Here is a 27,760-nt window from a genome sequence, read left to right on the forward strand (position 1 = left end):
TATAGATCAGACTGTTGTTAAAATTATCATCTTCTGTAGATTTAGTGCAACTCCAACAAAACTTAGCAGGCTTATTTATTTTATTTTATTTTTTTGATTGGAATTGGTAAGCTGATTCTAAAATTGAGACAGAAATATAAAGAACCTTCCCTTGGGCTCTTTACCAGCTGAGCCACAATGGAAGCCCAAAACTCTGGTCCTTCGAGCTGGATTTCCCTGGTGGCTCAGCTAGTGAAGAATCTGCCTGCAATGTGGGAGACCTGGGTTCAATCCATGGATTGGGAAATCCCCTGGAGGAGGGGATGGTGACCCACTCCAGTATTCTGGCCTGGAGAATTCCACGGACTGTATAGTCCATGGGGTCACAAAGAGTCGGACATGACTGAGCGACTTTCACTTCACTTTGCTTCATAAAGAACCTAGACTAGTGAAAACAATTTTGGGAGAAATTGAAGAGGACTTACAGTACCTGATTTCAAGGCTTTTAAGCACCTTAAGGAAAAACAGTGTAATACTAACATTAGGATAGAAAAATCAATGACTTGAGTAGAACTCAGAAATAAACTATATTTATGTCTATATCTTACAAAGTGCCCCCTCCCCTCAGGTAATTTAGTGGAGAAAGGATAGTATGACCAGCAAAGAGTGCTAGTAAAATTGGATATTTATATTCAAATGCAAAACTAACTCTATCCATGTATAACATTTTATTTTAAATGGATCATAGATTTATAAAATTTTTCAAAGAAAGCCTTTGAGAAATTGTTTTCAATTTTAGATTAGACAAATATTTCTGACATACAGTATATCTAAACCCTAGAAGAAGAGATGATTAATTTGCCTAATATCTGGCTACAAATAACTTTTAAAATTTTATAGAAAAATTAATCCTGATTAAAAAAATAAAATACTTGAATACATATATCAAGACAAAAAATATAAATATAGCCAATAAGCATATCAAAAGATGTACTATGTCTCCAACCTTTTAGAGAAAGAATTGAAAATTAAAAACTACAATGATACCCTTATACTCATTAAAACAGCTAAAATTTAAAAAGTGAAAATAGCAAGTATTGACAAAGGTGCAGAACAACTGGAACTCTCAGACATTGCTGGTGGTAATTCAGAAAATGGTACAATCATTTTGGAAAACAATCTGACATTTTAAGTTGAAACAATGGTTTCTCAGCCATTCCATTCTTAAGTATATACCCCAAAGAAATGAAACACATGTTCACATAAATACTTGCATATGAATGTTCACAGCAACTTTATTCATAATAGCCCCAGACTGGATACAACCCAAATGTCCATCAACTGGTAAATAGATGAACAAATTGTGTGACAGTTATGCAGTGAATTTCTACTCAATTAAAAGGAACAACTCTTTTTTTTACATGGAGAAGAATGAGTGAATTTAAAAAGCATTTTGCAATGTGAAAGAAGCCAGACACCAAAGACTATATACTGTAATATGATTCCATTAACTGAAATTCTAAAAGGGCAAAACTATAATCATGCAAATTAGATCAGTGGTTCCTGGGGGTGAAGTAAGGGAATTAACTGCAAAGGAGCAGGAAGAAACTCTTTGGTAGGAATGTTCTATATCTGGACTGTGATGATGTTTGCACAACTGTATACAATTGTTAAAACTCAAGCTTTACCATATTTCAGTTTAAGTTGAATTTTATCGTATGTATCCTTCAATAAAGCTGTTCAAAAGTAGGAACATAGTGGTGCTTTTAAATTTTAAAAAAGAGGATTAAAAAAGCAAAAACCTAGCCCTCCAAAGACAAAAAAGACCCTTCAGTAGTCTGCTAACTACACATTTAGAAGGAATTAGAGCATTTATAGGACCACCATTTTGAAAATCCTAAAGTAGCGATTGGTTCAATCGAGAATCGTCAATAATTGCTAAAACCACTTGGAGAGATTGTAAGAGAACAAAACATTTAGAAAGATTACAGACTTTTTAACTGCTTTTATTGCCTAAAATGTGCCTTTCCTGTGGCGTTCATGCTTGTCACCAAAATATGCATTACCAGCAATGGATAACCTGACACCATGAGCTACTTGATGTGCATCTGGATGAAATATTCTTGCCCAAACTGCTTAACTGGAATCTAATCCAACGTCTAAATCTAATGTCCAATTTACAGGAAATATGAGGGCTAGAAGAACACTTTCAATGACATAAGTAAATAATTTGGCCAAATTCTAAATGTAGAACATTCTACAAGACAATTGGATCGGGTTCTCCAAAAAGTTACATCAGAAAAACACAGGAGAACTGGGGAAACAATTCTAGATTTAAAGAGTCAAAAAAGACAACCAAATGCAGTGTGTGAAACTTGATTAGATTCTGGTTAGGTTATAATCAGAATGAAAGAAAAGTTATAAATGATCTTTTAGGGCAAATGTGAAGATTTGAAAACATAAATGGGTCACTAGACAAAATGGGATTTTGTTGATTTTTATTTTTTGTGATGCAGATATTGTGGTTATGACCAGAATGTTCTTAGGAGAAGAATGGTGTAGAATCCTATAGTTTCCAACTTACTTTCATTCAGAAAAGAAGAGTGTTATATACCAACACATGGATGAAGTAACTATGACAGAACGTTGTGTGCCTAGTCACTCAGTCGTGTCTGACTCTTTGAGACCCTGTAGCCCACGAGGCTCCTCTATGGGAATTCTCTAGGCAGGAAGACTGGATTGGGTTGCCATGCCCTCCTCCAGGGGATCTTCCTAGCCCAGGGATTGAACCCAGGTCTCCTGCATTGCAGGCAGATTCTTTACTGTCTGAGCCACCAGGGAAGCCCAAGAGTACTGGAGTGGGTAGTCTATCCCTTCTCCAGGGGATCTTCCCAACCCAGGAATCAAACCGGCGTCACCTGCATGTCGTACGGATTCTTTATGAGAGTTCAATCTAGGTGGAGGTCATATGAGCATTCATTTTAGTCATCTATGTGCTTAATTCATTTTTTTATTAAAAAAGTTGAAAAATGAGATCTGTATTCCCCTTTTTGGAAGCAGAGTTCTGAAAAATAGTGTCTCAGACTCTGAAACTTCTAGTTGATAAAAGTATGGTCATTTAAGAAGATCGAGCCCTCTTTTTCTCACTTTTTCAAGCATCAGATCCATTGTGTTACTTGGAATTATATTTCTTCATAGAGGAGGTTGTCTTTGAATACTATAAGTTTTTTTGTTTTGTTTTGTTTTTGTTTTTTTTGCCAAAAACTTAAGTTTGACTCACTTTGAACTTAGTTTAATTAAAGAAATCCCAGCATGTTAAAGCATAGACTTTAAACTTTAACCTCATAAGTCCCAATTAGAAAAGTAGATTTAAACTCCAAGGCTAGTTGCTGCCTAATGAGTTATCTGAGACATCACTACTTAAAACCAGACCAGACTGTTTGCTCACAGCTCTGTAGGTCAGCAGTCTGGGAAGAACGAATTGTTTTCTCTGATTGGGTTCTTACAAGGTTGAGCCAGGCTGAGCTCTTATCTGGGAAGCTCTGCTGGAAGAATTCAGTTCCTAGGGGTTATTGTGGTTCTGAGGTCCTTCTGTCCTTTGTGGCTGTCAGCCAGGAGTAGCTCTCTAGTCCTAGAGGCCACCTACACTCTTTCTTACATGTTCTTCTCCACCTGCAGACGAGTAGCATCATTTTTTTTTTTCTTTCTTCATACTTCACCTATTACTTTCTCCTGCTACCATCAAGAGAAATGTTCTGCTTTTAAAGGGCTGGTGTGATTAGATTAGGCCCACTAGAAAATATGGTAAGGTCAACTGTGTCATAGAACATAAAATAATTACAGGATCCAAGGCAAAATGATTGTCTGAGGAGGCCTTACAAAGAGCTGTGAAAAGAGAAGCAAAAAGCAAAGGAGAAGAGGAAAGATATACCCATTTGAATGCAGAGTTCCAAAGAATAGCAAGGAGAGATAAGAAAGCCTTTCTCAATGATCAGTGCAAAGAAATAGAGAAAAACAACAGAATGGGAAAGACTAGAGATCTCTTCAAGAAAATTAGAGATACCAAGGAAACATTTCATGCAAAGATGGGCTCAATAAAGGACAGAAATGGTATGGACCTAACAGAAGCAGAAGATATTAAGAAGAGGTAGCAAAAATACACAGAACTGTACAAAAAAGATCTTCACTACCCAGAAAATCACGATGATGTGATCACTGACCTAGAGCCAGACATCCTGGAATGTGAAGTCAAGTGGGCCTTAGGAGGCATCACTATGAGCAAAGCTAGTGGAGGGGATGGAATTCCAGTTGAGCTATTCCAAATCCTGAAAGATGATGCTGTGAAAGTGCTGCACTCAATATGCCAGCAAATCTGGAAAACTCAGCAGTGGCCACAGGACTGGAAAAGGTCAGTTTTCATTCCAATCCCAAAGAAAGGCAATGCCAAAGAATACTCAAACTACCCCACAATTGCACTCATCTCACATGCTAGCAAAGTAATGCTCAAAATTCTCCAAGCCAGGCTTCAGCAGTACGTGAACCATGAACTTCCAGATGTTCAAGCTGGATTTAAAAAAGACAAAGGAACCAGAGATCAAATTGCCAACATCCGCTGGATGACCACGAAAGCAAGAGTTCCAGAAAAACATCTGCTTTATTGATTATGCCAATGCCTTTGACTGTGTGGATCACACCAAACTGTGAAAAATTCTGAAACAGATGGGTATACCAGACCACCTGACCTGCCTCTTGAAAAACCTGTATGCAGGTCAGGAAGCAGCAGTTAGGACTGGACATAGAACACAGACTGGTTCCAAATAGGAAAAGGAGTACGTCAAGGCTGTATATTGTCACCCTGCTTATTTAACTTATATGCAGAGTACAGCATGAGAAACGCTGGGCTGGAAGAAGCACAAGCTGGAATCAAGATTGCCAGGAAAATTATCAATAACCTCAGATATACAGATGATACCATCCTTATGGCAGAAAGTGAAGAATAAGTGAAGAGCCTCTTGATGAAAGTGAAAGAGGAGAGTGAAAAAGTTGGCTTAAAACTCATCATTCAGAAAACGAAGATCATGGCATCTAGTCCCATGATTTCATGGCAACTAGATGAGGAATCAATGGAAACAGTGACAGACTTTATTTTTGGGGGCTCCAAAATCACTGCAGATGGTGACTGCAGCCATGAAATTAAAAGACACTTGCTCATTGGATGAAAACTATGACCAACCTAGACAGCATATTAAAAAGCAGAGACATTACTTTGCCAACAAAGGTTTGTCTAGTCAAAGCTAGTAGTCATGTATGGATGTGAGAGTTGGAGTATAAAGAAAGCTGAGCACTGAAGAATTGATGCTTTGAACTGTGATGTTGGAGAAGACTCTTGAGAGTCCCTTGCCCTGAAAGGAGATCCAAGCAGTCCATCTTAAAGGAAACCAGTCCTGAATACTCATTGGAAAGACTGATGCTGAAGCTAAAACTTGAATACTTTGGCCACCTTATGCAGAGAACTGACTCATTGGAAAAGACCCTGATGCTGGGAAAGATTGAAGGCGGGAGGAGAAGGGGATGATAGAGGATGAGATGGGTGGATGGCATCACCAACTCAGAACATGAGTGTGAGTAAAGTCTGGGAGTTGGTGATGGACAAGAAGGCCTGGCGTGCTGCAGTCCATGGAGTTGCAAAGAGCTGGACATGACTGAGCAACTGAACTCAGCTGTACTGAAAGAACAATTATTCAAGAGTGAGTATCACTGGGATTGTCCCTAGAACTTTACTTTGATTTCCAGGAGACAACATATTTTATGTAATGATAAATTATCTATTTTATCTGTATTTTTAATAATAGAAAAATATTTTGATGATGAAAGATTTTTGGTTCTGATGCTACTTAAATTGGTCAGCTTTGATTTTTTTTTTTAATTATTGGAGTATGGTTGCTTTACAATGTTGTTTCTGCTGTGCAGCAAAGCGAATCAACTATACATATACATATTCCCTCTTTTTTAATGATAAAAATTCTCATCTGTATCCTCTAACTATAATGTATATAGAAATACAGTGCTGTCTGTAGTCCTTTGAATTTACTTTGAAGTTATTCCCTAAGTTCTAATTCTTTTTAAATGTTTAACTTTTTTTTTTCCCCCCAAAATTGCTCTATATCAAGCCGAGCTCTAACTTTAGTGCTAGCATGCTCCAAATATCTACTCCTGCTAATGAACCAGTCCTACCATAGTAGTATAAAACAAACTATTTTGTCACGCTTGTTCATTCAGTGATTGAGGAATTCAGGTGGGACACAGAAGGATGTCTTTTCTTCATGATGTCCGGGGTTTCAGTTGGGAAGGATTCTATAGTCAGAGGTGATTTGGAAAACTGAACTCTAAAATCATCTGGAGACCTGTTCACTCTCATGTTTGTATCTGGGCTGTGATGAATCCAAAATTGGGCTTAGCAGGATTGTCAAATAGAGTGCCTATACATGGCCTCTTCAAGTGACTTGCGCTTCCTCATAGTATGCTGACGTCAGTAGTCAAGTTTCACACATGTTAGGTCTAGGCTCCCAGCGCAACTTCAGTGGTCACCTAAAAATGTTTTTTTCCATGTTTTAAATAAGATACAACACAACATTATTTTCTATGTTTGAGAGTTGACACTTTATAAACTATCTTAAAGTGTGTTCTAATATTCTAGGATATGATTTGTCTCTAGAGAAAAAGTATAACTTCCATATTATAAAATTTTAGACTCTTGAGATGGATGGAAAAATATATATTACATATATATGTGTTATTCATAGCTAAGTAGCATTTTTACTTCATTTTGAAATAATTGGCATCAATTTGAATAATAGATAGTTTTTTTACCATTAAGAAGATTGCAGCATCATTAAATATGACAGGGTTTGCTCTGCTTCTGTGTTATCACTGATGAACTAACTAATGTTAGAATTTTTTAGAGAAGCTACCTATCAACTTTTGGAAGTAAGAAGGTAGAAAATGAAATAGTGATATAAAGGAAAGGAGAAAAACAAGTTTTTATAAAATCAAATTATATTTTTCCTGTTCTTGGCTTTCTTATAGAAAAGAAAGATAGAACTTGTTTTTGTGTTACCCATACTGAGATCTGATGAGGTTGAGTTCTGTATTTATTCCTTTGAAAGACCTCCAGAAATTGACTTTATTCATTTAAATCTTCAAGGGTCTTGAGCTAACAGAAATGTGTTAGAGCAGCCTCCTACCATACTGACTTTCCTAACAAAACCCCTGATGGTACACCCAGTTAATTATTCAGTATTTTCTGATGTTTATAGGGCTTCCCTGGTGGCTTAGACAGTGAAGAATCTGCCTGCAATGTGGGAGACCTGGGTTTGACCCCCAGGTTGGGTAGATCCCCTGAAGGATGGCATGGCAACCTGCTCCAGTATTCTTGCCTAGAGAATCCCCACGGACAGAGGAGCCTGGCAGGCTACAGTCCATGGGTCACAAAGAGTTGGACATGACTGAATGACTAAGCACAGCACATAGTGTTTTGTTTAAGCTTCAAACCCTGTATTCTTCCACACCCTGTGGGTTATGAAGACCGTGTTTATTCTTACTAATTTGAGAGGGAATGTCTTGAAGAATTTCCTGGAGAAACTTTCCATTTTTGCCAACTTATTAAAAAAACTTAGCTCTTGTTTTTTGGTTTCTATCCTGTAAGTGTTTAATATCATAGCTTTAATGGATACATTAGGCTCCCTGACACTTAGCAGATATAATGTACAGTTGATTTAGGGAACTTTGCCAGGAGAGACACAAGCACATCTGGCTCCAGGGAAATCCCATTCCTCCTCTCAACAAGTACTCTTCTTCCTACTCATTATATACTGGGCTTCTGTGAAAACCACTTTTTCCAAGGATTCAGGGAAAATCTGAACTAGGATTAAGTGATGCTGACACTCCAGATTCAGAGGTTCTCAGTGTGGTCCATAGATCCAACAGCTTCAGTGTTATTACCTAGGAATTTGTTACAGATGTGTGTTCTTAAGCCTCAGCCTAGTCCTGCTTACTCAAAAGCTCTGGGCTTGTATTCCAGTAGTCTGTGTTTTGATAAACCATGCATGGGATGCACAAAGTCTAATAGCTATTGTCTAAGATTTTTGCAGTTGGTGTTAGCATTTAGCAATATGGCCAACTTATCCTTCTGCATACACAAAACTTTCCCTGGTTGCTCAGAGGATAAAGAATCTACCTGCAATACAGCAGACCCAGATTCAGTCCTTGGGTCAGGAAGATCCCTTGGAGAAGGGAATGGCCACCCACTCCAGTATTCTTACTGGGAGAATTCCATGGACAGAAGAGCCTGGCGGGCTACAGTCCATGGTGTCACAAAGAGTCAGACACAATGGAGCCACTAAATATTTATCCTTCTGCAAAAGTTTTATCTATGTAAAAGACAATTTTATGTATATAATTTTTAATAATTGTGTTTATTACATACAACTGTTTAGGTATACAGATATTGACCTACATTTTTCTTGATTCTGTGTATTAATTTAAAAGCAATGCAAAGAGCTGTATCTCACCCTTTGTCCCCTGCAGAGTTTGATTCAGATAGAAAGATCACATAATGAAGAGAGAAGTAGATCAGGGTAGAATACTAAGGAGCTGGAGGTCAAAGGACAGGGTGAAAAGCAGGTAAGGAGGAAAGGGTGGAGGAAAAGGAGGACCTAGGTATCTAACTTGTGTTGGGAGTTCAGCTGAGGACATCATCAGAGTAGCTGAATGGGACTATGGCAGAAGCTGATGCTCTGTCACGTGGTTTTAGGCAGGACTGTTCCCTTTGAGGCATAGGGAGGATGTTGAATCTATGGGCTTTGCTTGGCAGATTGAATCTCCCGACTGTCAAGAACTATCTTTGCTTTCGTTGCTATTGTTCGGTCACATCTGACTCTTTGTGACCCCATGAACTGCAGCACACCAGGCTCCCCTGTCCTTCAGTATCTCCCAGAGTTTGCTCAAATTCATGTCCAATGAGTCAGTGATGCCATCCAACCATCTCATCTTCAGCCACCCACTTCTCCTTTTGCCTTCAATCTTTCAGCCCTCTGTAAACTCACTCCTGCAGTGAAATAAGCTGCCTTTTTGATGATTACCATTTTTGCAACAATCGACACTAATTTTACGGTAAAACTGCATACCATACGTTATAGCCCTGAAATGTTATGGTAGTGTTATATTATTCAGAATGCAGTTGTTCTTACTGTTAAACACTGAGGTGGTGTCTATCTAAAGATAGACTTCAGTTGCTTTCTTCAGGAACATAATATCATTGTTTTGTCCAGTAAGAGATTTCACTTACATTGTTTCCACTTGCAAAGCTTTTTCTCAGATTTTGTCTTATTGGATGGAATTCTACACTTTGCAGTAGCTCAGAAACAACATGGCTTTCAGTAAGTTAACCATATTTTAAATTTATTTCTTTATCAATTTCTTGGAATGATAACATCTTTATAATATTTTAAAGGCTATATTGAAACTGTTTAGTTTTGGTATATGTATCCATAGTAGTAGATGCCCGCCAAATACTGGTTAAGAGAAAGATTGTCGGCTTTGTTACTTTAAGGATTTTTTGAGAGCTGGTTCTGTATTAGAAAGGAGCTATTGCTCTGAGTTGAGTTTTGTATTATATTTTTGTAGTTAAATATTGATCTCTTTTTTGAAATTCTTAATTGCTTATAGATTTTTAAAGTTGATCTTTATTTTATGGTTCTTTGCTTTAAATGTTCCACTTAATTTCAAATGGAAAGGATTTAAAACAGCTCTAAACTAGGACAGACTGCATGTACATGTTGTGAAAAATGTTATCAAGTTTTAAAGTTGTAATGCCACTATGATGGTATTTACTGGTAAGGTTTCTCGTCATGTGCTCAGGGAAGGAAGCAAAGAATCTTACTGTATTGCTTTCATGACCTTTTTACAAAATGCAGGGACTTCACTGGGCTTTTGTTTTTTAAACTAGAAAACTCATTTGGGTATCTGACATTATTTTTATTGTTTCTCCCCATAGCTTCCTGAGTGGCCTTTCAAGTTGTTTTTCTCTTATATCATGATACTCTTAAATAAACCATGCCTTCACAAAAGGGTCTGTCACTACTTAGACACTACCTGTTAGGTGCTCTCAGACCCTTCTGGGTTCCTCTCCCTTCTTCTTCACCTGGCATTTCAGAAGAGCTAGCATGATGAGGCAACAGAGAGCAGAAGTCCTGCTTTCTTTCATTGAGAAATGTCTTGACTCTTTGGTTGAACCCAGGTCTCCCGCATTAGAGGCAGACGCTTTAACCTCTGAGCCACCAGGGAAGCCCCTTTGGTCATAGTGACTATCAACTATCAACCTTACTTCAGAGTCTAAAGGCACGCAAGGGCAGGCGATTAATAGCCCTCGCCCTTGCAGAGGGAAGTATATTATCAGGAAAACTTTTCCTATCCGTATGTCTCCCGTTCTTTTCTTCACTTAGCAGTTGTTTTTGGAAAGGATAGCTAAACCAGAATAATTGAATCCTGAAATTACCTTCTTCTCAAGACTGTTATTGCCATTGTTGTTTAGTCGCTAAGTCATGTCAGAGTCTTTTGCAACCCCATGGAGTGTAGCATGCCAGACTCCTCTGTCCATGGGATTTCCCAGGCAAGAATACTGGAGTGGGTTGCCATTTCCTCTTCTGGGGAATCTTCCTAACCCAGGGATCGAACCCATGTCTCCTGAATTGGCAGGTGGATTCTTTACTGCTGAGGCACCAGGGAAGCCCTCTTTCTCAAGACTAGGCCTGACTAAATTAAGATCTTTGTTCCAGAAGAGTTATTCAGATTGACTGGATGTGTATTACGTATTTCCTCATATCCAATACACTTCGGATAGGATTGGGGTTTACACTAAAACAGAGGGTGGTCGCTCAGTAACCCTGTTTCACAGTGAGGTCATAGTTGTTCAGGTTCAAGCTGGGCCAAAACAAAGAAAAATCAAGGTTTGTGGTTTCACTCATACAAACCCTTTTGAATTTTACATCATATTTTCCTAATGATTGATTGCCAGTTTCACATGGAGATTTCTTTCATGTGAAGAAAAAGAGACAGCTTCTTGGGAGAGGCAGCTGATTTTTTTTTAATCAGTGAGGAAAGAGTAACTGGGAGGAAGCAGCTGAAAGAATGTGAAAGAGAAAGTTTAATGGCTAGAACAAGGTTTAAGAGGATTCAGGAAGAGAGAGGTCCAGGGCCAGTCAGATGTATCTTTTGACCTTGGGAAGAAGAGATACAGTGTTCTCCGGGGCCAGGAAGGATCAGTGTGACCCTGTGTCTGAGTTCAGAGTTGGCAAGCTTAATTCCAGAGTAGAGGTTAAGGATGAGTGATAGGATGAGGTGGGATCTGGAAGAAAATGGTGACGTTTGTGGTACCTGAAGTGTGGAATAGGACCATGGGTGAGATAAAGGATTTCTAAGGGTAAAACTGAAACTAGCAATTCAGTATCTGTCCAGGGGATACTGCCATGCTCCATTCTCCTCAGAACTTGGCATTAGCCCTTCAGAAGCAGGAAAAAGAGGTGACTGATTAATTTGAGGTGGGCTGTTAAGGCAGATACAAGAGAACAATGAAAGGAAAAAGGTTGACTAAAGATAATTGGCAAGTGAGAAAGTTGAAGTGCTGAGTCGTGGGGTCCAGTCTGAGTAGGAAAGGAAATGAAAACAGGAAGTGGGGGAAACTTTGAGGACCAGGAAAGCTTTGAAAGACCTTGAGGGTCTTCATGCTCCAAGGTCACAGGAAGTGATAGAGAAAAATGGAGGCTGGAAGACAGAATTCCAGACCTGATGATGTTGGAGCAACGCAAACGTCCAGGTCACAGTCGGTGATTTTCTCTTGATGGTCACACCTTTTTTGGATGTGGGACTTGAGGGGATCTTAGCTCCCTGACCAGAATAGAACCCATGCTCCCTGCCATGAATGTGTGGAGTCGTAACCACTGGACCACGAGGGAAGTCCCCAGCAAGTTCTTAAGTAATCTGATGACCCAGGTCAGAGCTCTCCCTTGTAGAACCATTGCTCTGCAGGCAGGAAATAAAATGAAGCTGGATAGTACTTAAATATTAATGCTAACCATCTAAATTAGGGGAAAGGCTTAGATTAGTTTTTCAAAAATTTCTTATTTTTCATATACCCATGATTTCGTTAGCAGGCTGGGGATAGATAGTGGGTCCAAAGCCAAATCTAATAGGACTTCTTTAGTTTGGTTGGGATTATTTGTTACAAGCAGATTTGATCTTTTGCATGCTTATAATTTTGTATACTTGAGACAACCCCCTTTCCAGCAATAATAGCAAAGATAAATATTATGTGCACGCACACACGCTCAGTCGTGTCTGACTCTTTGCGACCTGCCAGGCTCCTCAGTCCATGGAATTATCCAGTCAAGAATACTGGAGCAGGTTGCCATTTCCTTCTGCAGGCCATATTCCCTACCCAGGGATTGAATCCATGTCTCTTGTGTCTCCTGCATTGGCAGGTGTGTTTTTTCCCAGCTGAACCACTGGGGAAACTCAAATTTCATATAACCTGTGTCAAGTTCATAATTAATTGAAATGCTAAGATTTTTCAGGGAATTTTCCCCCAAAACTGATCTGTTAATTATCTGAAGTACAAAAGTGCAAAGATTCTGGCCTTTACTTTTAGTATGGTGATACCACTGAGGGCCGTTTGAATGTAAAACAAGTAATTTCTCCATTAGTTCAGAGTTGTAAAGATGTGATTTCTAAAGATATTGAAATAGCCCATTTTAGTGACATTTTCTCCCCAGTATCAGTGGGCCTTTCCTATCAAATTTTGATCTAGGAGAATACTTTTGGTATATTAATAACACTCTTACTATCTGGCCTTGAGCTCTGAGAAATGCTTTATGGATTTTTGTAAAGCTATCTCACAATATTAGTAAACGCTGGGATCCTACAAACTCAATTTTGATGCAGTAAGTCCACACAGTAGGCTTCATCTCTTTTTTATTCCAAAAATAAAGCCAATTTGGAATCCATGTTATAAGCCAAAAAGAGCAAAGAGATGTGACTTATATATTTTTTTTAATTCTTTGTATGGTTAAAGGATAACCAGGAACATGTGTAAGAACTTCATATATTTACCTGATAAAAGTATGCAGGTTACCTGTGCTTGAGAAGTCTCTGTTATAATACCCTTTACACAGTAGCTGGAGAAGGCAATGGCACCCCACTCCAATACTCTTGCCTGGAAAATCCCATAGACGGAGGAGCCTGGTAGGCTGCAGTCCATGGGGTTGCGAAGAGTCGGACACGACTGAGCGGCTTCACTTTGACTTTTCACTTCCATGCGTTGGAGAAGGAAATGGCAATCCACTCCAGTGTTCTTGCCTGGAGAATCCCAGGGACGGGGAGCCTGGTAGGCTGCCGTCTATGGGGTCACACAGAGTTGGACACGACTGAAGCGACTTAAAAGCAGCAGCAACATAGTAGGTAATAGTTGATAGAGGAACTTCCAGAACATAAATATTAATTTGTGTCCAGCTGATAATCTCACACAGAGTGCTGATGGCTCTGATTTTTCCTTTTTAGACATTGTTTTAATGCCTAATAAGATAAAATTCTACATGTGGAAAATATTAAAGTAATTAAAAACATTTGGCTTTTTTGCATATATTTTCTAAATTTAACTGTCTTGTTAACACTCATCTCTCTTGTCTCTAATTGGGTTGAAATGTGTGAAAGAAAAAGTGCTTTGATATGGAACTATTTTTCAAAGGATGGTTCCACTATGATACACATAGAGGGAGTTAATAGGACGAAGCTTTGACAAAAGTTTCTGATGTCAACATTCTTACTTTGGTGGTACAAGATTTAAATAAGAATTTGCTGCATCCCAATAATTAAGTTTTTTTTTTTTTTAATGTATCATTTGGAAACCTAATCATCACTTTAGATATGAGTTTAAAAGTGACACTCCAAGATTTGATTCGCAGAAATACTTTATCTTACTTTTTAAAAACAGTTGCAGTATCATATAACTTTCTCATTCAGAAGAGGGATGATATTTAGTAATTTGCTTTTCTAAAGACGGATAAATACTATTATTTCCTTATTTTGAATGTTCTATAGCTGGATGGTTTTTACTGACTTTAAAATTGTTAAAAAGAATTAAAAAAACAAAATTTTATATAATATCTGACTCAGATTAAATTACCGTAATTTGAATAACTCTTCCTAAGGCTTTACATTAAAAAATTCTTATAGACCATCCGTATTCTAAAATTTCGCTGCAGGCAAACACCCAGTGTATTGAGACAGCTCTTAGCATCTTTTGAAGGTTGAATTTTACATAAAAACAAGATTATATTGTATGCCTGTGGAAAAGTTAATATTCATTTCTTTCCTGTCATCCTGTGAGTTTTATTAAAACTGCGACCACCTGTCAGTGAGAGGTAGATGAGAAGCACAATGAAAGGAATTGGTATAGAAGTAACTTCCTGAAGGAAAACAGAAGCAGCTCTTTTTTTTTTTTTTTTTTTTGAATTGTGCTATGTACTATTGGGGTCTTGCAAAAGTTTGAGAGGATTCACAATCTTAAAAGAGGAAGGCAGGGACATGACCAGGTTTGGTGGAGTCTGAAACATGTATAATTTGAAGGGTTTTCTTTAAGGGGGAAAAAAAAAACACAAAAATATTTTCCTTAGGAAATTTATAAAAACCTATAACTAAATGAAAGCATCAGATTCCTTTTAGGTCCCTGAAAGGGTCTGTGGCAGGAGGGGCCCTTAAGTTTAAGCTTTACTAACTTCAAGGTAAGTACTGCCTTTGGGACAAAAAGGAGGAATGGAGGTTTTGCCTATGCACAGGAGTTGACCTCCAAAATTCCTCCCAGAACTGGACATATTTTTCAAACCCCATGGCCAATTGAAGAGAAGTTGTACTTTGTTGCAGAATTTCCATCCCACCTTCTTTAGTCCTGGTTTCCACAGTATCTACCCCAAACCTGGAATCTTCAATGAAACTTACTGAGTAGATATTTTTTAGCTGGTCAATTAAGACTTGACCACATTCTAGCACTTGGCCAATATTGCTGAGAATTGAAAGAAATCATGTCATGGATATGGTTGGCAATTTATTGACTTTTCCCATATTTTAGTGTAGCAGTAAGTTAACATACTGGAGAAGGTAATGGCACCCCGCTCCAGTACTCTTGCCTGGAAAATCCCATGGACAAAGGAGCCTGGTAGGCTGCAGTCCATGGGGTCGCTGAGGGTCAGACACGACTGAGCGACTTCACTTTCACTTTTCACTTTCATGCATTGGAGAAGGAAATGGCAACCCACTCCAGTGTTCTTGCTTGGAGAATGCCAGGGACGGGGGAGCCTGGTGGGCTGCCGTCTAGCAAGCAAAGTACCCGAATGGCATTACTCCTAAGGAGATGTGACTGTTGATTTATAGTTTGCTGTTGTGTTACAGAGGCTCAGTGGGAGAACCATCTGTTGGAACAGCATTTCTATATCACACGTTACTACATAATATGTACTGTCCATCAGATCTCACCTGTCAAGAAGTGTATATCTACCTTGCTGATCCCAACGTCTAGTGGCCTTACTAGAAACCTGCATAGTGGCACCGAGACGTGTTGTGTTAAAAAACATAGGCTTTAGAACCTAAACTGTTTGCTAAGCATAATCACCATCGTCTGGGCTATTTTCTTATATTCATTGTAAAATATTTAGTAAATATGCTAATTTTATATATTCACAAAGAAAGATTATCTTTTAAGGTATGAATTCGGGAGCCTGCCCAGTGGTTCTGCGTATGTTGTTGCTAACTCTGTGCCACTGGACTCTCTGTGTTTGTACTTCCATTTTCTTGTCTATACATTGGGATTTCCTGAGGTTCTTATAATGATTAAATGGTATAATAAATGTGGGGTGCTTGGTGACATGTCTGGAAGGTAGTAAGTGCTTCTAAATGTTTGCCTATTGCTGCAGCTGCTGTTTAGCCATTGATGCAACATTATACAAGTACACATCTGATAAATTCCTACTTTTAGTAAATGAATAAAAACTGTCGTCTTTTTAAGCCTGAATGTTTTCCCTTATCAGAAAATTAGAACTGTGTAACACAACCTATTTTCATTTTTGTCTTAGATATCAGTAAGCTTAGAGCTAAATTTATTATTCTGATGGTGTAATTTGTTCAAGTCTGAGAACAACTACTTTGCTTTCTTCAGTTGATCTCTATTCTCTTTGATCTTTTAATTTCTAATTTTATACCATCTTAATCCATAAATCACTCCCAAGTCTTTCGGAATGGGAATAATTTATATAAAATGGTCTATCTCCCATTCCCCATTAACATCTTTATCATGTTCAGTTGCAGGCAGTTCTCATCTGTGTGGTTTTAGTGGTAGCATGCATTCTTCCTAGGCTTATTTGAGAAAGGGGTCCATCCTTCATACCATCTTTGTTGTTATTCAGTCACTAAGTCTAGTCTGACTCTTTGTGACCCCGTGAACTGTAGCACATCAGTCTCCTCTGTCCTTCATTATCTCCCAGAGTTTGCTCAAATTCATGTCCATTGAGTTGGTGATGCTGTCTGACCATCTCATCCTCCACCACCCCTTCTCCTTTTGCTTCCAGTCTTTCCTAGCATCAGAGTTTTTTCCAATGAGTCAACTCTTCATGTCAGGTGGCCAATATTTAGGACTTCCATAGTGCACTGTAAAGGCTAACTTATGTATTATATTTTATGACAGGTTTGAAGAACAAAATGTGAGTTAACTGCTTGCTCAATACATGGCTTAGAAAATGACTTATTTGGGGGTAACTTTTAGGCAAAACTAAAAGTCCTGTTACATATTTTAGAGCCAAAACTATGTTGGAGATGGTCAAAAGTATCTGGCCTTACTTGCTTGTAGTTTATATTCAAGAGTAAACCGATAACCATTAAATAAGATTTTAGGTTTTGCTAAAAGTGAGATTTCCACTGAGAAGATGTAGCTTGCCACAGTTTTGTTACCTGTGATTTTGTAAGCTGGAAACACTGCATTTTCTATCTCTTCATCTTTTGTTCCACATTATACCTGGCGGTGGTGGTGGTTTAGTCACTAAGTCGTGTCCAACTCTTGCGACCTCATGGACTGTAGCCTGCCAGGCTCTTCTGTCCAGGGAATTCTCAAGGCAAGAAAACTGGAGTGGTTTGCCATTTCCTTCTCCAGATATTATACCTAGGTACCCCCAAATGCATTGAAAACTTTGTACTAGTAAATTGTAGTATGAACGAGTCATTATTAAAGAAATATATCTGCTGACAGAAACAAGCCATCCTGCTACTGCTGCTGCTGCTAAGTCGCTTCAGTTGTGTCCGACTCTGTGTGACCCTGTAGACGGCAGCCTACCAGGCTCCGCTGTCCCTGGGATTCTCCAGGCAAGAACACTGGAGTGGATTGCCATTTCCTTCTCCAATGCATGAAAGTGAAAAGTGAAAGTGAAGCCGCTCAGTCGTGTCCGACTTTTAGCGACCCCATGGACTTCAGCCCTTCAGGCGCCTCCACCCATGGGATTTTCCAGGCAAGAGTACTGGAGTGGGTTGCCATTGCCTTCTCCAAGCCATCCTAAGTAGAAACAAAACTTTGAAAACTCAAAGTTCTGTGAATTTACAGCTTGGAATACTGCATGTCGTTAGTAGAAAAATTTTCCAACTCTGTCTTAGAAAATTTTAGCTGGCTTATTTATTTATGTATTTTTTAAGTTGAGCATCTACAAGTTACTTCGATTGTGAATGAATGGGTGGTACACATAAAGCAAAAACCCCAAATCTGATATTGGTACTTGAATAGGAGGATCTCTTCAAATATCAGCCCCCATGGCCTAATTCCAGCTGTGTCACTCAACAGGTGATTTTGAGCAAAAACATTAATCTCTATGCCTAGATTTTCACATCTGCAGAATGAGGATTGGATTCAATGAATCTCTAATTCCCCATTCAGCTCTGACAATGTTTGATTCTATTGTCACAAAGCAGAATATAATAAAATGCTTTATTCAAAATCGGGTGGTATAGTGTTCTTTAGTCTGGGCCCCTGGAATATATTCACTGGTCAGGGATGAAGTTCACAGTTACGTGTGTTCTGAATTATACACTTGAACCCTTGAAGACGGTGACCAATATCTGTAACATGCTTGTGACACTTGTGTGCCATAATCTGTAAGAGGCAATTGATGGTCCAGTCTGCTCTGTATATGTGCCAAAAGCAAGCCTCAGGCCACACACACTTGGGACCATGTGAATACAGGCATCTGTAGAATGCTGTGGCTTTCTGCTTGCCTGCTAGGAGTCCTGCAGTGAGCACAGCCTGGAAACAATGCCCATGTGAGACAGTTTCATCTTCATTGAGAAGAAAATTGCTTTGAGAACCTGAAGTGTGGCCCATGCCTTTCTGTGGTCCACTAGGGCCCAGCAAACACTCCATATGTATATTTGGCAGCTGGGGAGGAAAGAAGCAAAGAGACAACTTTGTGTGCATTCCACAAATTTTAAATGTTAGTAATTGACATGCAGTATAGCATATTGAATTAAGAATAATTGTAAGAGACGATGGAGCCCATAATGGTTAAGAGAGGGCAGTTGGAAGCTGCTATGAATGTAGAGTCCATGTATCTATTTGAATTATAGTTTTCTTCAGATATATGCCCTGGAGTAGTATCACTGGATCATATTGTAACTCTATTTTTAGTTTTTTAAGGACCCTCCATGCTGTTCTCTATAGTGGCTACACCAATTTACATTGACCTTCCGTTTTAAGCACAAGCTTCAGAGGTCACATATGACCTTCTGGCTTCCATTTTGTTGACCACTTAATTACAGGGCCACACTAGGCTTCAAAGGAGAATGTAAAGTGCTCATTAATGTGATGAGTGTACAGTGAAGGGTTTGTTATTGAGAATGAGAGTATCTAGCGTCTATCCATAAACAGTACATTTTCAAGGCTGGAGTCCTAGGTTTTCTCAGTTAAGGTGCAAGTTTGTTGCTAAAATATTTATTTGCATATGATTTACATGTTTAAATATTCAATTTCTGTTATTGCTGTTTTAATTCCTATGTACACAAAAATGGATTGATGTCTCAGATGTGATTAAATGATAAAAATGGAATTAAAATATTAGCATCAGAACTTTAATTCAAATACTGAATTTAAACCTATATAAAACATATAAGAAGGGATTCTGATAGTGTCATAATTTACCAGAGGCCTCTGAATAAGGAGTCATGTGAACAGCACGTATGACAGTAGGTATCTAGCATTCAGATTTCACTGGATTGGTGATCTAGTGACTGATAGTCACCTGTTATGAACCTGTTAAAATGGTTTTTGCACTGTGAAGTTGATGATCTTTTTTCCCCTAAAGCCAGAATCTAAAACCCTAGAGCTATCACTCATAATTTCAGTCTTTTTTTGTGGCATAAGTCACAGTACTACGATGAAACTTGTCATCTAGCCCAAACACTATTAATTATTGGCAGAATTCCTTTGTTAAATGACACCTCATGCATCAGTGGCCTGCAGTGAGTAAAACAGCATTTGTTATTTTGTGTACTAACCTTTTCCTCACAGTGAGGCAAAAGAATTGAGGTGTGGAGACTGAATCTAGTTTGGAATAAATGAAATATATATATATATATATTTATTCATTTATTCACTCACTCAACAAATTTTTTAAGAGCCTACTGTGTTAAGAATTGTTGCAGACAGACACTGGAAATACAGCAGTGAACAAAAGAGACCAAGCCGTTGCCCTCATAGAAAACTTACTTTCTAATGGAGAGTCAGTGACTGTTAGCCTTATCATTTAAGACCATGTGCTGCAGGAAGTGGTAGTGATTGTTTTGAGAGTTCTGCTATAGACTGAACAAGGTGGATTAGAATCTAATACGAAATCAGGAAAGGAAAACAGTTGTTTTGGCAGAGGGCAGGGGTGGGCTGAGGTTGATGTTGCTTTGTAAGTAAGAGTTTAACCCCAGTGCTTTTCCATATGCTGCTTTATTCTTGAAGAGTAGTTGCTTGTCAATAATATGCGCCCCACTTGAGGATTCAGGGATGAGGGAACTAGTGAAAACTCTGACTAGGATGAAATTGAAGCCACTAAGTATATATCTTGACGTTCTGGGTGAAGAAATGCAAGACTATTTTTTTCCCCTGTAAAAAAAATATGCTTGCTGGCTGCCCAGTGGTAGAGGGACTCAGATGTTTATCTGAAAACATGGAATAAAAACATGTTTTATTGGTAATGGATTCATTTATTTAAGTGGCTTGCTTGGTTGGTATTTTTTCATGATATTCAGTTTCTTGAATACCTTGGCCCTACCTTTCCGTGGGGCTTCTAAGATGGCTCAGTGGTAAAGAATCCACCTGCCAAGCAGGAGATGTGGGTTCAATCCCTGAATCAGGAAGATCTTCTGGAGAAGGGAATGGCACCCCACTCCAATATTCTTGCCTGGGAAATCCCATGGACAGTGAGTGGAGCCTGGCGGGTTACAGTCCATAAGGTATCAAAGAGTCAAACACAGCTGAGTGAGTGAGCACACACTCACCTTTTCATGGCTGCAATACCAAGCTGTCAGTCATGGAGAGTAGGTTATAGGGGTTTTGAAGAAAACTGACTACAAATATTTATCAAGAAGTTTATTTTTCCCCATTACTTTTATAATTTTCTTTAAGATATTGAATTTGAAAACCATAATTAAAAATCTATAGAAATGCTGCAGCAGAATATAAAGATTTATTTTTTATGTTAAAAGAGATCATTAGCTTTTGAGTGTGACAAGTGTTTCAACTGACTCTCTGAAAGCATATGTAAATGAGATATCTCTCCATAATTACAAGTACATTAACTCCACATATCCTGAAGTCTGAGAGAATTGCCAAACATACCTTCACTCTGAATGTTCTGTAATGATAGAGTTTCTAATTTAGATGAAGTAGTAAGAAAATTAACTAAACAGACATGAAATCTGACCTTTAGCTCATGTCAGATAAAGGTGCCTTAGTTAAAGATTTAAGCAGAAACTATCTCTTACTGATATGAAATTATTGTTAATTTTTAAAATTTTAATTTTTACTTAAAAATGCTGATGATTTTTCTTTGCTTGTCTAATAAGGTTGGTGTCTGTGCTAAACTTTTTTAAAGTGGATCAAAGATTCGTTAAGTTTGAGAAAAATCACTGTCTCCAGAGGAACAGAAATAAGACACACAAATAACAAGATGATGAAACAAAAAAAAAATTAGATGGACATGTAATGGACAATGACCTTTTATTTTCTCCTAAGTTTACAGGTTGATTTGTTGTTTGGGGAAGTCACTCCATCTGTGTTAGCTAGGCTTAGTTAGGGGAACTTGATTTTCTTCCATGTGGATTCTCTTTCCAGTTAGTTTTATCTAAAGCATAGCAGTTGGGTACCAAGATGGATTTTCCAAGAAAACTGACCCCAAAGTCAAACAACAGGAAAGAATGATTCAATGGATTGACATTATAAATACCTACTTCTGCTTTCAAACTAGATGGATTTATCTTGGTGGCCACTCCTTCAGCAGAGAGACTGAATGATATGCCTTTGAATGATGCTGCATTCTAAAAATAAATAAATACATAAAGTGTTTTCACTTTATGTTTTTGGCTTCTGGAACATCATGAAATACAAGTGTTAACACAAAGGTTAAGGAAGATGATAGAAGACTAAAATAAACTCTTTGGAATTCTGACCTGTTGGCCAAAACTCAATCCCATGAACCTCATTGTGGAAATACAATGATTGTGGACTTAGGGTCAGGTTTACACCCTAGCTCTACCTCTAATGAAATCTATAATCAATGGCCTTTTGGCCAAAGCAAGTTGAGTGGCCATGCCGAGAGTCAGAATGAGAGAGGACTACACAGAGGAATCAATCACCCAAGTATGTTTCACTAGGACCCACCGATGAAATAATCTGCTACAAATGTAGAAAGCAAGAAGCCTCTGATTTGTAATGTTTATATTTCAGATGATACTTTGAGGAGTTGTTATCTTGAGAGGTGGGATAAGTTTAAATTGTGAAAGTTTGAATTACTCTATGAATATGAGAAGCTGGCTATCTTAGGGCTGTGGTTCTCAACTTCGGCTGCACGTTAGAATCACTTGGAGAACACTGAAAATTTCAGGTGCTTGATTGCATCCCAGGCCAATTAACTGAAACTTCCTAGGAGTTGACTCAGGTGTGAATATATTTTAAGGTTCTTTGGCAGCATTGCAAAGTTCAGTCACAATAGAGAATCACTGGCTTGAGGGTGTGTTTCTGTTGAGATGGACTAGAAGGAGAATATCTATGTCTTTTCTTGGCATCACTGATGGAGATGAAATGCTTGCCATGTGTGCAGTGAATAAAGGATCAAGCGTGGCATGCTGTATGGTTTGTCAGGCTCCCAGGTTATGACTTCTGGTTGTTCCAAAAACCTGTTTTTCCTGAGATATCAGCTGGATCTTATTTCTACTCTCCCCAAAACACTAAAGTGGGTCAGTATTTTTCCCTTACATTACAATGTGACATTACAATGTCTTATATGAATATATCTGGTTTGAGGTCCTCAGTTTTCCATCTCTGATGTTCCTCTTCCTTACTTATGTCTCCTGTAGACTTGTTACCATCCTCCTATGACTTCTCTCCAAACTCTGACTCTTAACCGTCTTTCCACTTCTCAGAGCAGATGTCTTGCTAACATCTAAACTATATGACAGTCTCCTTCTAACATCTCAGCTATATAGGAGTCTCCCTCTTGTCCTTTCTCCTTGCATTTTGCTCAGACTAATTCTTTATGACTGCAATTCTATTTTTGTTCTTCTTTCCACAAAATTAAAACTTAATTGTATAGGTTTGTCTATCTATGGTTAGCCATACCTTTATTTTTTTAATGATAATTTATTTCAAAATGTAATATATGTACCTGATAAAACTTTGCACATAAGTATAAAATAGAAACTCTTTTTTCATGCCCACCCACACTCTAATTCCATCAAAGAACCTCAGTGCTTTATCATATGTCCTTCCAGAAAAGCTCTAGGCATATATGAAAAATTATATACATATTTTAAAATATATAGCAATGGGATTTAGTATAATGTTCTAAACTTTGTTTTTAAATGTAATAGATCTTGGGGCTTTTGTCATATTTTGGCTTTTGATAATTTATTGTATGACTAGAGCAGCATTTATTTAAATGATCCATTTTGGGTAGCATTTACTCTTTTCCCAGTTAACTGTTATTTCCAACGTATATCTTCATGAGAATGTATATATTAATAGCAGGGGAATTGCTTAATTAAATGGTACCTGTGCTTAAATTTTCATAGCTATTGTCAAAGTGCCTTCCAAAGAGATACTAATAATTTTATATTTCCACAGTAGTTTATAAGAATACCTGTTTTCCCACATCTTCATCCACACTGGATTTTAACCAACTTTTTATATTTTGCTTTAGTTTAGGCCATTATCTTGTATGAACTATTGGAATAATCTATTTTCTCTGCTTACCCTCTACAGAGACATTAGCAGAGTGTGGCATCCATGGAAGATTCCCTGCAAATGTCAGAGCAGTAGACTTGACTGGAGGAAAGAACAGATCACAAAATGTCTACTCTTGTTAATCACAGTCACAAAAATCCAATGTAATATAAATATTCCATGGTGCTACTTTGGAACTATACCCTATCCTAAAATAAAAGTAACCAGATAGTCTGTACCAGGCATATATATATATTTAATATATTTAAAAAGCTGAACAGAGTACTAGAAATCTACCAGCAGTTCTGATGCTGGAATGATACTTTGTACCCTGTGGGTTGTAGCAGTTTTTAAGAGTTATATACATGTAATTAACATTTTCTTTAAAACCCTGTTTGAAAATATCTTTGCTTATTTGGATTCTGTGGGGATTTCCTCTTGTATACAGATAATATAATACATGATGCATGAAAAAGATAGTCTGACACATGGAGTGGAATACTTAGAAAAGTCTGAAAAATTACTGCTTGTATAATAAAAACTGACATTGAACAATATTTTATTATATTGTGATTAAAAAATCATGACTTTATGAATTACATTTTATATCTGGCCACTGTAGTTTTTCTTTTAATATATTGAAACTATTTTATTAATGAGGAAATTTAATATTTTGAAACTTTTATCAAAGGGCAAATATAATTTTTGTGGTTCTTTGTTAGACTTATCTGTCTCTTAAATAACTTGCCATTTTTTAACAGTGATAGAAAATGTGGAAAACTGTATTATGCTCTTTAGGATTGTAAGAGATATTTATTGTATTTGAGTATATTAATAGGAAATTATTGACTTAGTGGGTAAAAGATTAGTATGCCTTTCCTTTTCAAAACATTCATTATTCATCACAGATGAAAGTTAAGTTGTATGTTTAACACGTATTCATGAAGCTGAAGGTATACAATCTCTGTCTATTGATAAATGCCTAATTGCCTTCAGGGGTTCTTCTTTCTACCTGTTGAAGAAGAGCTTCTAGCTGCTGCTGCTGCTGCTAAGTCACTTCAGTCGTGTCCGACTCTGTGCGACCCCATAGACGGCAGCCCACCAGGCCCCACCGTCCCTGGGATTCTCCAGGCAAGAACACTGGAGTGGGTTGCCATTTCCTCCTCCAATGCATGAAAGTGAAAAGTGAAAGTGAAGTCACTCAGTCATGCCCGACTCTTAGCGACCCCATGGACTGCAGCCTACCAGGCTCCTCCGTCCATGGGATTTTCCAGGCAAGAGCTTCTGGATAGCTACCTAAATTATTGACTCTCTTCCATATTCTAGTACTTGTACTAGGTATTGCCTAGAGAATGCACTGGTCATAGCAAACACCCTCTTCCAACAACACAAGAGAAGATTCTACACATGGACGTCACCAGATCAATACCGAAATCAGATTGATTATGTTCTTTGCAGCAGAAGATGGAGAAGCTCTATACAGTCAGCAAACACAAGACTAAGAGCTGACTGTGGCTCAGATCATGAACTCCTTATTGCCAAATTCAGACTGATATTGAAGAAAGTAGGGAAAACCACTAGACCATTCAGTTATGACCTAAATCAAATCCAATGTGATTTTACAGTGGAAGTGGCAAATAGATTCATGGGATTAAACTTGGTAGACAGAGTGCCTGAAGAACTATGGATGGAAGTTCTTGACATTGTATAGGAGGCAGTGGTCAAAACAATCTCCAAGAAAAAGAAATGTAAAAAGGCAAAATGGTTGTCTGAGGAGGCCTTACAAATAGCTGAGAAAAGAGAAGTGAAAGGCAAAGGCAAATGGGAAAAGGAAAGATATATCCATCTGAATGAAGTGTTTCAAGAATAGCAAGGAGAGATAAAGCCTTTCTCAGTGGTCAACGCAAAGAAATAGAGGAAAACAATAGAATGGCAAAGACTAGAGATCTCTTCAAGAAAATTTGAGATACCAAGGGAACATTTCATGCAATGATGGGCTCAATAAAGGACAGAAATGCTATGGACCTAACAGAAGTGGAAGATATTAAGAAGAGGTAGCCCCAGAACTATATAAAAAAAATCTTTATGACACAGATAACCATGATGGTCTGATCACTCACCTAGAGCCAGACATTCTGGAATGCGAAGTCAAGTGGGCCTTAGGACAAAGCTAGTGGAGGTGATGGAATTCCTGTTGAGCTATTTCAATTCTAAAAGATGATGCTGTGAAAGCGCTGCACTCAATGTGCCAGCAAATTTGGAAAACTCAGCAGTGGCCACAGGACTGGAAAAGGTCAGTTTTCATTCCAATCCCAAAGAAAGGCAATGCCAAAGAATGTTCAAACTGCTGCACAATTGCACTCTTCTCACACGCTAGTAAAGTAATGCTTAAAATTCTCCAAGCCAGGCTTCAACAGTAAGTGAACCATGAACTTCCAGATGTACAAGCTGGATTTAGAAAAGGCAGTGTAACCAGAGATGAAATTTCTAGCATCTTTTGGATCATTGAAAAAGCAAGAGAGTTCCAGAAAAAATCTACTTCTGCTTTATTGATTATGCCAAAGCCTTTGTGTGAATCACAACAAATTGTGGAACATTTTTAAAGATTTGGGAATACCAGACCAACTTACCTGCCTCCTAAGAAATCTCTATGCAGGTCAAAAAGCAACAGTTAGAACCAGGCATGGAACAATGGACTGGATCCAAATTGGGAAAGGAGTATGTCAAGGCTGAATAGTGTCACTCTGCTTATTTAACTTATATGCAGAGAACATCATGCAAAATGCCAAGTTGGCAAGCTGGAATCAAGATTGCTGGGAAAAATATCAATAATCTCAGACATGCAGATGACAGCACCCTTACTGAAGAAAGCAAAGAGGAACTAAAGAGCCTCTTGATGAATATGAAAGAGGAGAGTGAAAAAGCTGGCTTAAAACTCAACATTCAAGAAACGAAGATCATGGCATCTGGTCCCATCACTTCATGGTAAATAGATGGGGAAGGAATGGAAACAGTGACAGACCTTATTTTCTTGGGCTCCAAAATCACCACAGATGGTGACTGTAGCCATGAAATTAAAAGATGCTTGCTCCTTGGAAGAATAGCTATGACCAATCTAGACAGCATATTAAAAAGCAGAAACATTACTTTGCCAACAGTTCCATCTAGTCAAAGCTTTGGTTTATCCAATAGTCATGTATGAATGTGAGAGTTGGACCATAAGAAAGTTGAGTGCTGAAGAATTGATGCATTTGAATTGTGGTGTTGGAGAAGACTCTTGAGAATCCCTTGGACTGAAAGGAGATCAAACCAGTCAATCATAAAGGAAATCATTCCTGAATATTCATTGGAAGGACTCATGCTGAAGCTGTAGCTCCAATACTTTGGCCACCTGATGCGAAGGGCTGACTCATTGGAAAAGACCCTGATGCTGGGAAAGATTGAAGGCAGGGGGAGAAGGGGACAACAGAAGATGAGATAGCTGGATGGCATTACCGACTCAATGGACATTTGTTTGAGCAAGCTCTGGGAATTAGTGATGTACAGGGAAGCCTGGCATGCTGTAGTCCGTAGACTGGCAAAGAGTTGGACACGCCTGAACTGAACTAAATGGATTTTATATTATACATATTCTTGTTTTTAATCTTTACAAGGTCCTGTTGAAGTGTTACCACATTTTTTGGCTAACATGGTTAAGCCTCCGTTAGATTAAGTAACTCAGCGATTGATTATAGACTTCATTAGTGGCAGAGCTAGGGTTCAGTCATTGTATGTCCACAGTGATTGTGGGATGGAGTTTTGGCCAACAGGTCAGCATTCCAAAGAGCTTATTTTAGCCTTCCATCAACTTCCTTAACCTTGTGTATCACTTGAGCTTCATGATGTTCCAGAAGCTAAAAAATGGGAATGGTTACACTTTTTGGCTCTTTTTAGAATGCAGCGTCATTCAAAAGCACATCATTCAGTCTCTTTGCTGAAGGAGTGTCCACCAAGATAAAGCCACCTACGTTTTTATAAAACCACCTACATTATAAATAATGTCAAGCCATTGAATCAGGCTTTCCTATGATTTGACTTCTAAGGGATCAGATTCAAGAGAGAGAGAATTCAGTGTGTGGTCAGTTTTGAACTGGCTATTATTTTCCTTTTATTAAATTCTCTCACAGATTTTCTTTGATAAAGGGAACTTTTATTTCTGTGTGAGAACTACAAAAAATA

At 38.2% G+C, this 27,760-nt stretch overlaps 1 protein-coding gene across 5 annotated transcripts in view; it reads left to right on the forward strand.

Moving 5' to 3' along the window:
- Positions 1–27,760, forward strand: part of PARD3B (par-3 family cell polarity regulator beta) — a 1,152,086-nt gene that overhangs the window by 211,786 nt on the left and 912,540 nt on the right. The window lies entirely within an intron of this gene.

This window comes from Bubalus bubalis, chromosome 2, assembly GCF_019923935.1.
Source record: "Bubalus bubalis isolate 160015118507 breed Murrah chromosome 2, NDDB_SH_1, whole genome shotgun sequence".
Classification (NCBI taxonomy): Eukaryota; Metazoa; Chordata; class Mammalia; order Artiodactyla; family Bovidae; genus Bubalus; species Bubalus bubalis.